The 10,268-nt window shown below is 48.2% G+C and overlaps 1 protein-coding gene across 1 annotated transcript in view; it reads left to right on the top strand.

The window, feature by feature from the left end:
• Positions 1-10,268, top strand: part of CAPN5 (calpain 5) — a 50,720-nt gene that overhangs the window by 1,924 nt on the left and 38,528 nt on the right. The gene's annotated exons all lie outside the window — the stretch shown is intronic.

Here is a 10,268-nt window from a genome sequence, read left to right as displayed (position 1 = left end):
TGTTTTCGGCCGGTTCAGAGGTGCCAAAATCCCTTTCCTGGCTTGGTCCAAGCAGGCTGGTGCGTGGGGAATGAGAAGGATGCAGTAAGGGCTGGGTGAGTGTCGTGGTGATGCTCTGGGTGTTCCTGCTGGGGCAGGGATGAGCCAGATGGATCCAGAGGTGCCTCCAACCTCTGCCATTCCACAATTCTGTGATCATATAGAGTCCCTCTTCCTCCTCACAAGTCCCTATGATTTGCTCCCATTTCTCTTCCCTACCTGTGTTCAGGTTTCAGCCTATAGGGAGCCAGTGGTGTGATGGGATGCGCATGGAAAGAATTTATTTGCTGGTGTCTTCACACCTGAGCCTTCATCTGTGGCTCAGCAGTGGGTTTTCATTGACCTGCTTCATACTCGGGTCCAGACAGTTCTCCTCCACCTCCTGTCCCATCCCACGTCCCCATGGGCGGAACCATGGATGTGTGATGAGATGTGGTGCTTATTCCAGCTCTGCTCACTTCCACCTGATTACCCAGGGAGAAAGGGCTGAGCTCACTCGGAAAAATGGACACAGACCCATTGCCTTTGCTGGGGCTGCTTTGATTGCACCCGCTGAGCTGCAGCATTAACCCTTTCCTGCTTTTAGGGACTTGATTAGCAGGCATGGTGGGGATGGGTTGATGGTTGGCCGTGGTGATCTTTTCCAAGCCTTATGATTCCATGACTCCCCTTTGTACCCTGGGGGGATAACTCGAAGGTTATTTGTGTCAAATTGAGGAGTATGTATGGGTAGCTCCTTGAGGCATCAATGGAAACGGTGTCTTTGAGTTTTTGATCATCTCTAGGAAATAATAATATGAGAGGTAATGGCTTCAGGCTGCACCAGGGAGGTTCGGGTTGGATGTTAGGAAAACCTTCTTTTTCAAAAGAGTGGTGATACATTGGCATAAGCTGTACAGGAGGTGGTGGAGTCACCGTCCCTGGAGGTGTTCAAGGACCGTGGAGATGTGGCACTGAGGGACGTGGTCAGTGGACATGGAGGGGTGGGGTTGGATTCAGAATATTAGAGTTCTTTTCCAACCTTCCAATGATTCTATGATCCTATGAAAAAGCCCCATTCTCCTTTGTATTCTGGGACAGGACAGACTTCAGCAGCTCTTGCCTTTCTGCACGGAGTATTCCTTTGCAGCCAGCATTGAAGATCCTCATGCTCCAGGGCAACGACAGATGATAGCTCTGCAGTGCCCCGTAGGTCAGCAGACCATCTCCTCTGGGCCTGATCCAGCCCTATAGGGTGGTTGAACCCAGCTCCCCTCCTCCTACACATCCCATGGGCAGCTTTCATGTGCTCCACAGGGGATGGCCCAATTCAGCGGCGCTTTGACACATTTAACCTTAAAACACTCCAGCACACACACAAAAAAACTAAAACCCTGACAACACTCCTTGTGCCTTAGTTTGCCCTTGGGGTTAAAGGAATGATTTTCATCCTTCTGCTCTCCATTTCCTGCATCGTTTCTGCTCGCTCGTGTCCTGCAGTTTCAACCAGTCTGGAAGTTTTAATGCTGCCTGCAACCAGGAAATGTGGCAGCGTGCCTCAGCAGCAAATGAACATTTAAGGGTTTTTCCTTGTGCAAGATTAAATTGTTACGAGCATGGGAAATTTCCAACCAGACCTACAGGTGAAAGTGACAGCAGCAGCTTAAGGGGTTGCAGAGCACTGCGACCATCCTAACTCTGCCCCAGTGCTGCAGAGGTGGTGAGGCAGATTTTCTCCCTGACTGCAGCTCTGCTTTACGGTTCTGAGGTTTATTCTGTAATATTTTCTTGCTTTGAGGTTTATCTGACAATAACTGACCTGAGACGGCTGCAGCAGCCCAGAGCTGTGCAGTTTCCAGCACGGGGACAGAATTGCAGGGGAAAAAGGCAAAGCTCCAGCTCTGCACGTGAAGCAAGATGCCTTCTCCCTGTTGTGCTTTACTGCTCTTTTTCTTTGTATCTGCAGTTAAATCGCAGAGTGGGTTCAATGGGGGAGAAAACACATCCCTGCAGCAAGAAGACCTCTGCCCATTGCATTTCTATGCTTTTTTGAGGTAGCATGCAGGCAGTTCTGGTTAGCCAGCCTACATCCCTTCCCAGCTGTCCCAAGCTCATATAGAAAAGAGGGAAGCACGCTGATTAGTTGCTCAGTGTTTGGTTGTTTTGTTGTTGGTTTGGGTTGTTGTTTCTTTGCTTTTTTTTTTTTTTTTTTGCTTGCAAGCCACACCCTGGCAAGCAGAGCTTCTCACCAAGTCTTTGCACACTCAGCTGCTCCCCAACCTTGCAGAGCTGGTCCTGCCACTAGTCTGAGCATGTGTGCATGCTGCCAGGATTGCTTTGGGCTGATTAAGGGAGTGAAAGCAAAGGGAAGTCGTGCACAGATAAAAGATGCAGCTGCAAACCCTCCATTTGCAAGCAGCTGTTGCAGAGGCATTGGTTAAGGGCCTTGAGAAATCCTCGTCCAGAAGAAATCTTCAGAGCTGGGAGGATGGCTGCTTTCTTTCCTACCCATGTAGGATCCCTACTCGTGGTGCTGTCTGTAAGTTCAGCCTGTGGGGGATGTCCACCAGGGTGGATGTTCTGGCAGGAGCAAAAAATTGGGGTCGCAGCCCTGCACATGAAGTTGGACTTGCAGGAGTGGTTTGGTCTCCCTGTTTGTAGCTCTGGCGTGGTGTTGGGTCAGCTCGAGCTGGGGAGCCTCTCTGGTGGCTTAAGGTCATATCCTGGGATCCTGGGGGTTGATTGCATTATAGAATGGCTGGGAAGCAAAAGCAAAGGAAGGTGGGTGCTGCCCGTGGGCGTGAATCCCTACCAAAAGTCCAATAGTGTTGCTACACAGAATCATTGGAGTTGGAAGGGGCTTTTACAGGTCATCTAGTCCAACTTTTCTGCAGTGACCAGGGATATCTACATGGAGATGTCCTGTGTTTTCTGGAGGTCACTGTGCCTTGTAAAATGGATCTGTTCCTCCCTGAATGTTTCTGCTATGGACAAAGAGCCATAGGCCTCTCCATGGCAGGACACAGCCTGTCCCTGCCCAGAAAGCACCACGATGCTGTGATATGTGTCAGTCATTGGATCACAGAATGGAATCATAGAATTGTTACAGTTGGAGAAGACCTCTAAGGTCACCAAGTCCAACCATCAACTCATCCCCACCATGCCCGCCAAACTGTGGCCACATCTGCATGTTTCTTGATCACGATGAGCAGCAGCTCATGTGATGCTGGTTAGCTTTGACATCTAACTGTAGGGTCGTACGTTGACCTATGGGATTTCTGCCTTGGACCTCTTGTTACTCAAGAGGGGAAATGCTCAAAAGGGAGATGAGGCTCAATGGACATAACCCATGGTGCTCAGCACCATGAGCTGTATCCATCTCCCCTGGGCAGCAAAGCTGGAGTTCAGGCCTTGTTGGTAAAAGTCTGAAGCCTTTTGTGTTCAAGAGCAGCGCTGCAAAATCTTTCCTCTATATTAGAGAAAACCGGGGCTGGTGAAATTAAGGAGAAAGGGAAGAAGGTTGGCCAAGGTGTTGCAGAATTAAGGCAGAAATGTGACTTGAAGAGCTCAAAATGAGACAGCAGAAGCTTTACCCCTATGATTCTATGCCCGTGTTGCTCTTGCAGCATCCAATTGCCTCCGTTCTGCCTCCTGTAGAGTAGCTGCAGCCCCGTTATCTCTTCAGCTTCTCAGGCACGCGTCTCTGCATCTTTTGAAGTTCAATTGCTTTAATTATCCCAGAAGCTGCAGAAGCAATTGGAGGCAGCACATTTGCATGGAGACGTGCTGCACTTTATCTGTGCTTAATAATGAGCTTTCTGAATGAATTTCCCAAAACCTCTTAACGAAGTGTCTCCGTGACCCGTAATGCCCAAGCAAAAGGCTGTCTGCACTGTCTCAAGCAATACCTCCTGTCTTCTCTGTCCTTCTGTCTGTATACATAATGGAGGTGTGGGTCGGTCTTCAGACCATAAGGTTTCTGTCCAGCTGGCAAGAAATTCAGTGCGAACATATTGTTGTGGTGTAAGGCTTCCAGTGGAGTCGGTGTGACTGGGTTTAAAAGCAGCTGGTCCAGACATTCAATTAGGAGCCCTGAATAAATAATAGAAATCAGTTCAGGCCAGTCCTACAAAGACAACATTCTTCTCTTGACTTATTTGTATTTTATCCAGAATGATGCTGAGAAGGACACGGTGTTCCTGTAGTCTGATAAAGCAGGTGTTCAACACCGTGCATATGGGGGGTGATGGCAGTTGAGTCCTCTTGGGTTAAGGATGGCCCCTGTGGATGAACAACCACAGGTGGAGGTGACTCGATTCTGTGTGCATGACTCTGCTCTTCCTAGGCTGTTCCTCCAGTGTCTGAAACCCTGCTCTATTCAGACCACGTTTGAAAGCACAACCTTGCTATATGAGACCAGCCCCCTACATCCTTAAGCTACTCCATCCCAGTTTGGGGCTGCCCTGTGTAAATCTCGTGGAGCCCTGCAGAAGCTATCTGCCATCAGTAGGGTTTTGCTAGGAAGCCCAAGGATTCATGGGTGTGCTCGGATATGACCTTTCCCTTCTTTGTTGTAACCAGCCATTACGTAGTGCTCGCTATAATCATTAATCAGAGCCACAGGTGCAGGGCTGGGGCATGGAGGGTTAGAAGGGTGAAGGGTATCTCCAGGCGTTGGGCGTTTGCAAGGCTTGTTAGTTCACTTTTCATTTCTTGTCCTGCTGATCTCTGCTGATCTGCAAGGGTTTTAAACCCTAAGCTGGAGATTTATCCAGGGTTTTTAACGCTGTTGAATCCTGGTGGAATCATCAATCATTAAGGTTGGAAAAGACTGCTAAGATCAAGTCCAACCATCAACCATCCCCGCCATGATCACTGGCCATGTTCCTCAGTGCCACATCTCCATGGTTGTTGAACATGTCCAGGGTTGGTGACTCCATCACCTCCCTGGGCAGCCTGTGCCAATGCATTACTACTTTGTCAGAGAAGAAATTTTTCCTAATATCCAACCTGAATATGATGTGCATCTGCTCTGGTAAGTTTGGGACATGTTGACTTTTTGGGGTATCGCAAACAGAACTTCTCTGTTCTCCCCGACCAAGAGTTTGGGAAGAGCTGGATGCCAAGCAGAGAATATCTTCTCCTTCTGACTTCATCCCTCATGTGTGAAGCTCGCAGCCTGGTGGCACATTAACCTCCCTCTGCTTTTGGGTCTGTCCTTCTGCCATCTTCTCTTGTTTTTCTTCCACAACCATCCCTGTTAGTCCTGCAGCTCTCCAGCCTCTTCCATTTGCAGCCACCAGATTCAGTCTGCGCCAGGATGCCTTCAGACAGACATCCTGCTCCTGCCTGGACTTAATGCTCAGCAGAAGGGTTGCTCTGGCAGCCCACAAACCCGTGTTGTGTGCAGTGCTCTGGTCAGGCAGATCTTGACCGCAGCAACTCGGCAAGCAGAGGATGAGGGATGAGCTCTACTCATAACCTGGACAGCCACCAGGAAATGTGTTTTTCCATCCTGCTGCTGAGACAGTGTTATCAGGGTGTTGGGCAGTGCGTGTTGCCCTTTTCTCCTGCAGTGACAACGTCGCCTGTTTGCAAATGGTGACTCACATCTGCAAGGAACGAGGAGCTCCCAGCTTGGTGGCACTCCCTGTGTCAGTTATCCAAGCAAAAGGGAACTCCTGACATTTGTACCCGGCCTGTTTCCCTGTGAACAGGCATCTAGGGATACCTAGACCTGCTGACTCCAAGCACAGCCTGAATTCCACGCCTCAGTGTAAACCCATTGGTTTGCCCACTTGGTGTGCAGGCATCTTTAGGAGCTCTTTTGACTTGCAAGTCTGTGAGCTGTGCTTTTGTGTTTCCTGGCCCGTGTTATTTACCTGGTGGTAATGTGGTCCCATGCGCTGGGGGAAAGTAGGGTGATGCAGGAAGCTTCTGCTGACCCTCTGGGTCTATTAGAATCATTAAGATTGGAAAAGACCTCGAAGACCATCAGGTCCAACCATCAACCCGTCCCCACCATGCCCACTCAACCATGTCCCTAAGTGCCACGTCTACGCATTTCTTAAGCAATGAACAAGTGATGTTCTGGGAATGTCACATTAACAGAAAGATAAAAACCAGAGAGATGCATTCAATCCTTTGTTTTTTAATGGTTTTCTTTCGATAAGAGGCTGCTGTAAATGCTCGGTAATTTGCACTTTGTGTAAAGCACCTACTTAGAAAAACATCCAACTGCTCCCAAACATCTGGGTATGAAGAACCTACAGCTTCCCACAGGAATTAATTCCCTGGTTAACCGCAGTCAATTTGTGAAGAAATAAGGTCTTGTTTTCGGATATTCACCAACCTGGCTTCACCTCTCAGTCCTTGTGGATGCTGCTGATGCACGCAGGATGCTCTGCAGTGCTGTTGGCTCCAGGCCATGCCACTCTGTGTCCAAGCAAATCGACAGTGCATGCACCCATGGGAATGGGAAAGAGCTTTGGGAACACAGTTCAAACCTGCTGCCAACTGTGCTGTTGGTCCCAGTGGCCCTTAAATGAGAGTGTCACTTTGTAGCCTGCATCTTGAGGTTTTTTTCTTTGTAGAGATGCGTGTGGAGCACTTATCTCGTGTTCTGTGTAGAAAGGGATTTGTGGTTTGGCTGCTTCTTTCCCAGATTGTGGAAAGAGTGCATAAAGCTGTTCTTGTGTTGGCAGCATTTCCTCTGCAGGGCAGGACTTCTGTGTTGATAGCTGGAAGAGCAATTCCCAGTGTCCACAGAATCACAGAGGCATTAATCATCAAGGCTGGAAAAGATCTCTAAGATCCCCAAGTCCAACCCCAACCCATCCCACCATGCTCACTGACCATGTCCCACAGTGCCACATCTCCATGATTCCTGAACACCTCCAGGGATGGTTGACCCCACCACCTCCCTGTACAGCCTGCCCCAATGTGTTACCCCTTTTTCAGAGAATAAATGTTTCCTAATACCCAACCTGCAGCTCCCCTAGAGTAACTGAAGGCTGTTACCTCTCTTCCTAAAGAAGCCTTCCTATGAGAAGGCTGGAAAAGACAGGTTAAACAAAATTTTTGGACAGAGCCTGTCTGCTCTCAGTACTCTGAATATTCTGCCGTTGAGGGTTGTGGTTTGTAGGTTGTAAATTTTCCCCATGTCTGCACCTGGCTGGGGCTTTGGGAGCCCCATGCCTCATCCCCACCTCGTCTTCTCTTTGACCTATGCCACATTGCAATGTGATATCAAAGATATCTCCTGCTCAGTGAGAACGTAGATCGCACCCTGTAAGGATAAATTGTTTGGTCTGACATGTCTCCAGACAAATAAAAACTGTAGGGTCTGCAAGCAAGGAGCCCTTTGCTCCCTGGCTGGGGTGCAGTCCTGAGATAAGTGCAGTGAGCCTGTGCCGGCACAACCTGCAAGCTGGAAGGGAAGGAAAGGAAGAGATGTTTGAGAAAGGAAGGAATACATCAGCAGACATTTGGTTCTGGCCAGTGCAGACACTTTCAATAGTTATCCCGTTGCAGTGCTTGGAGCTGGGATCACAACCAGCTGGCAGGAGCTGGAAGGGGGAGTCCACAGCAGCCCTGAGTCATGCATCTGGCTCTCTCCCCAGCAAACAGCTTCTTGCTTAACTGCATGGTGGCTGAACCGAGTTCAGGCTCAGATCTCTGTTCCATTTCAGCTCTGCAAAGGGGGTTGGGAGCGCGGGTTTCATTTCTTACCCATGCACAAACACGTGTGTGGGGTTTTGTTAATGATGTCTGCTTTCCTTGCTCCGTGAGCATGCTAGCTTTGTGCAAGGAGGCAAAGGGTGCTCAGGCAATCCTTCAGCATTTTAATGTAGCAGATCTGAAGTTCAGCCTGGTAAGCATGAAATGCTGCAAATTAAAGAGAGTAATGATTTTTAACACTGCCCCAAAAACATTTCCCCCAGCCCTCCCTTTCAATTATTTTGCAATTAAAAAAAAAAAAGAAAAAGGAAAAAAAAAAAAGATCCTGAGCATCTGAGCATTTTCCTTTCTCCTTTAGCTTGGCTTTTTCTTTGCAACTCAATCCTATTTCATAGAATCATAGAATGGCTTGGATTGGAAGGGACCTCAGAGATCAAGTTTCAGCCCCCTTTCCATGGGCAGGGTTGCAAGCCACTAAATCAGGCATCAGACCAGGCTGCCCAGAGCCCCATCCATTCTGATCAACCATTTCCATCCTCTTGGCCAAGGGTGACATCACCCTGGAGTGGGACAGCAGGGCAAGGAGTCACCCCCACAAGCAGATCTGGGCCACAGGAACGCTGATGAGGTTGGCCAAGAGAACTTTTGACCCATTCTCATCAGGATGGACACTGCCCAGGGCGTCACAAGGAGGTAAACATTGCAAAGGTCGTTGGAAAAAGCAGCTCCAAGCTGTGATTGCAGAGCAGTAATGTTATGAATGAGCACCCAGATGTCAGCCCTTGGCCACAGGACAGGCCATGGAGTGATGACTGGCATCTCCTGCACCAAAGCCATAACTCCTGCCTTAACTTGAGCATGGCTTTTCAAAAGTCACAAGACTTCCCCTCCAGGCTCTATTCCTAACTCTCACAAGTTCCTTCTTCACTGCATCTCATGGATACATCCTTTCCCCTCTACAAAGACACATATTTCATGTCTTCGAATAATTCATCTTATATCTGCTATAGCAAATCCTTCTCCCCCTGCCTTTGTACCATAAGATAAAGCATTATAAACTCTAAAATTCCAAATCCATAGTCCTGCAGGATCATCTCTGAATACTATGCCTGCAGAGAAAGGACGTTGGGGTAGGTGGGCTGTTGACCACACAGTACCAGTGGTTTCCTAGTGAAGATACGTCAACCTATTGCCCCAGTTGTAGAATCATAGGACGGCCTGGGTTATAAAGGACCACAATGATTATCTAGTTTCAACCTCCCTGCTCTGTGCAGGGCCACCAACCACCAGACCAGGCTGCCCAGAGCCACATCCAGACTGTCCTATGAAGTCCATCCAGGGCAGTGCTTCTCTTGGAATTTAGATCTCGTTTAAGTAAAGGCCTAATCACCCTTTTGCATAATTATCCCATGCTGGGAGACACAAGGCACGTTGGAGAAATGTGGGTGATAAAGTACCTCACAAGCTGCTTTAGCAACCAGTCCTCAGCAGCAGGGAAACCTGTGGAGCTAACAACAAGTGGGTTATTTTGGCTTCAATCAGGCCCTGGCTGATAAGCACTTGTGCTTCTAATCAAGCTGATAAATGCCAGCAATTAAAACCTGTGCTTTGCAGGAGTGAAGTGTTTTCATCTCACCCAGGCAAGAGAAGGTCAGTTGGTTGGATGATACTCTCAGCAAGGGCGTTGATTTCTCTCTCTGACACCTACTTTCTCTTAATTCATCAATGAGGAAAGTGAAACCACTCTCACATTGGTCCCTGGGACTATGGATGTTTACAGATTTTCTGCTTCCAGTCAGCTCTTACTGCAACTTCCTTCTCACCTCTGTGGATATTCATTAACTACAATAGGGATATAATATTTATACATCTTGCTGGGATCAATGAGTTTGGACGTACATTCTGCTGAATCATAGAGTTGTTTGAGTTGGAAGAGACCCTTAGATGTCATCGACTCCACTGAAGTAAACAGGGATACCTGCAGCTCCATCAGGCTCAGTAATGATCAACAGAATCAACAGGACACCCTGTTTTGAGGAGAGAGAAAAATGATGCATGAATATTTAAATATGGGGTACTTTTAGGGAAGTAGCTGTAGAAGAGGGTCTATGGTTTAGTAGAGGGGAAAACTGCAGAGGTTCCCCCTTCCCTTCTCTCTGTGGTGAGAGAATTCTTCCTATGGGATGGAGGGATGAGAACCAAAGCAAAAGGGTTCAATGACCAAGCAATGAGGGTCCTTGACGAGGTGCTGCTTTCTCTCAGAATCATCTGGGTAGTGGTTTTCTGCTGTCTGCTGGATTCCTAAATTCATGTCTCTACCCTAGAAGCTAGAAGCTTGTCAAGACAGAATAATTAATCTGAAAACACATGGTGTGCTGCCAAGAGGTCTTTTTTTAATTAAAAACAGATCTGATCAAGCCTACTGATGAACTGGCTTCTCTGATGAAACCTTGAAGTGTGTGTGTGTGTGCAATTTTGTACAGAAGGTGTTTCTCAAAACCCTGGCCCTCTGGGGATGGCCCGCACTCATTGCTGCCTTCTGAGCAGATAAATGATCATCACTTCAAGAC

This window comes from Meleagris gallopavo, chromosome 1 (assembly GCF_905368555.1).
Source record: "Meleagris gallopavo chromosome 1, MGAL_WU_HG_1.1, whole genome shotgun sequence".
NCBI classification, from domain to species: domain Eukaryota; kingdom Metazoa; phylum Chordata; class Aves; order Galliformes; family Phasianidae; genus Meleagris; species Meleagris gallopavo.
This window is presented reverse-complemented; position numbering and strand designations above follow the sequence as displayed.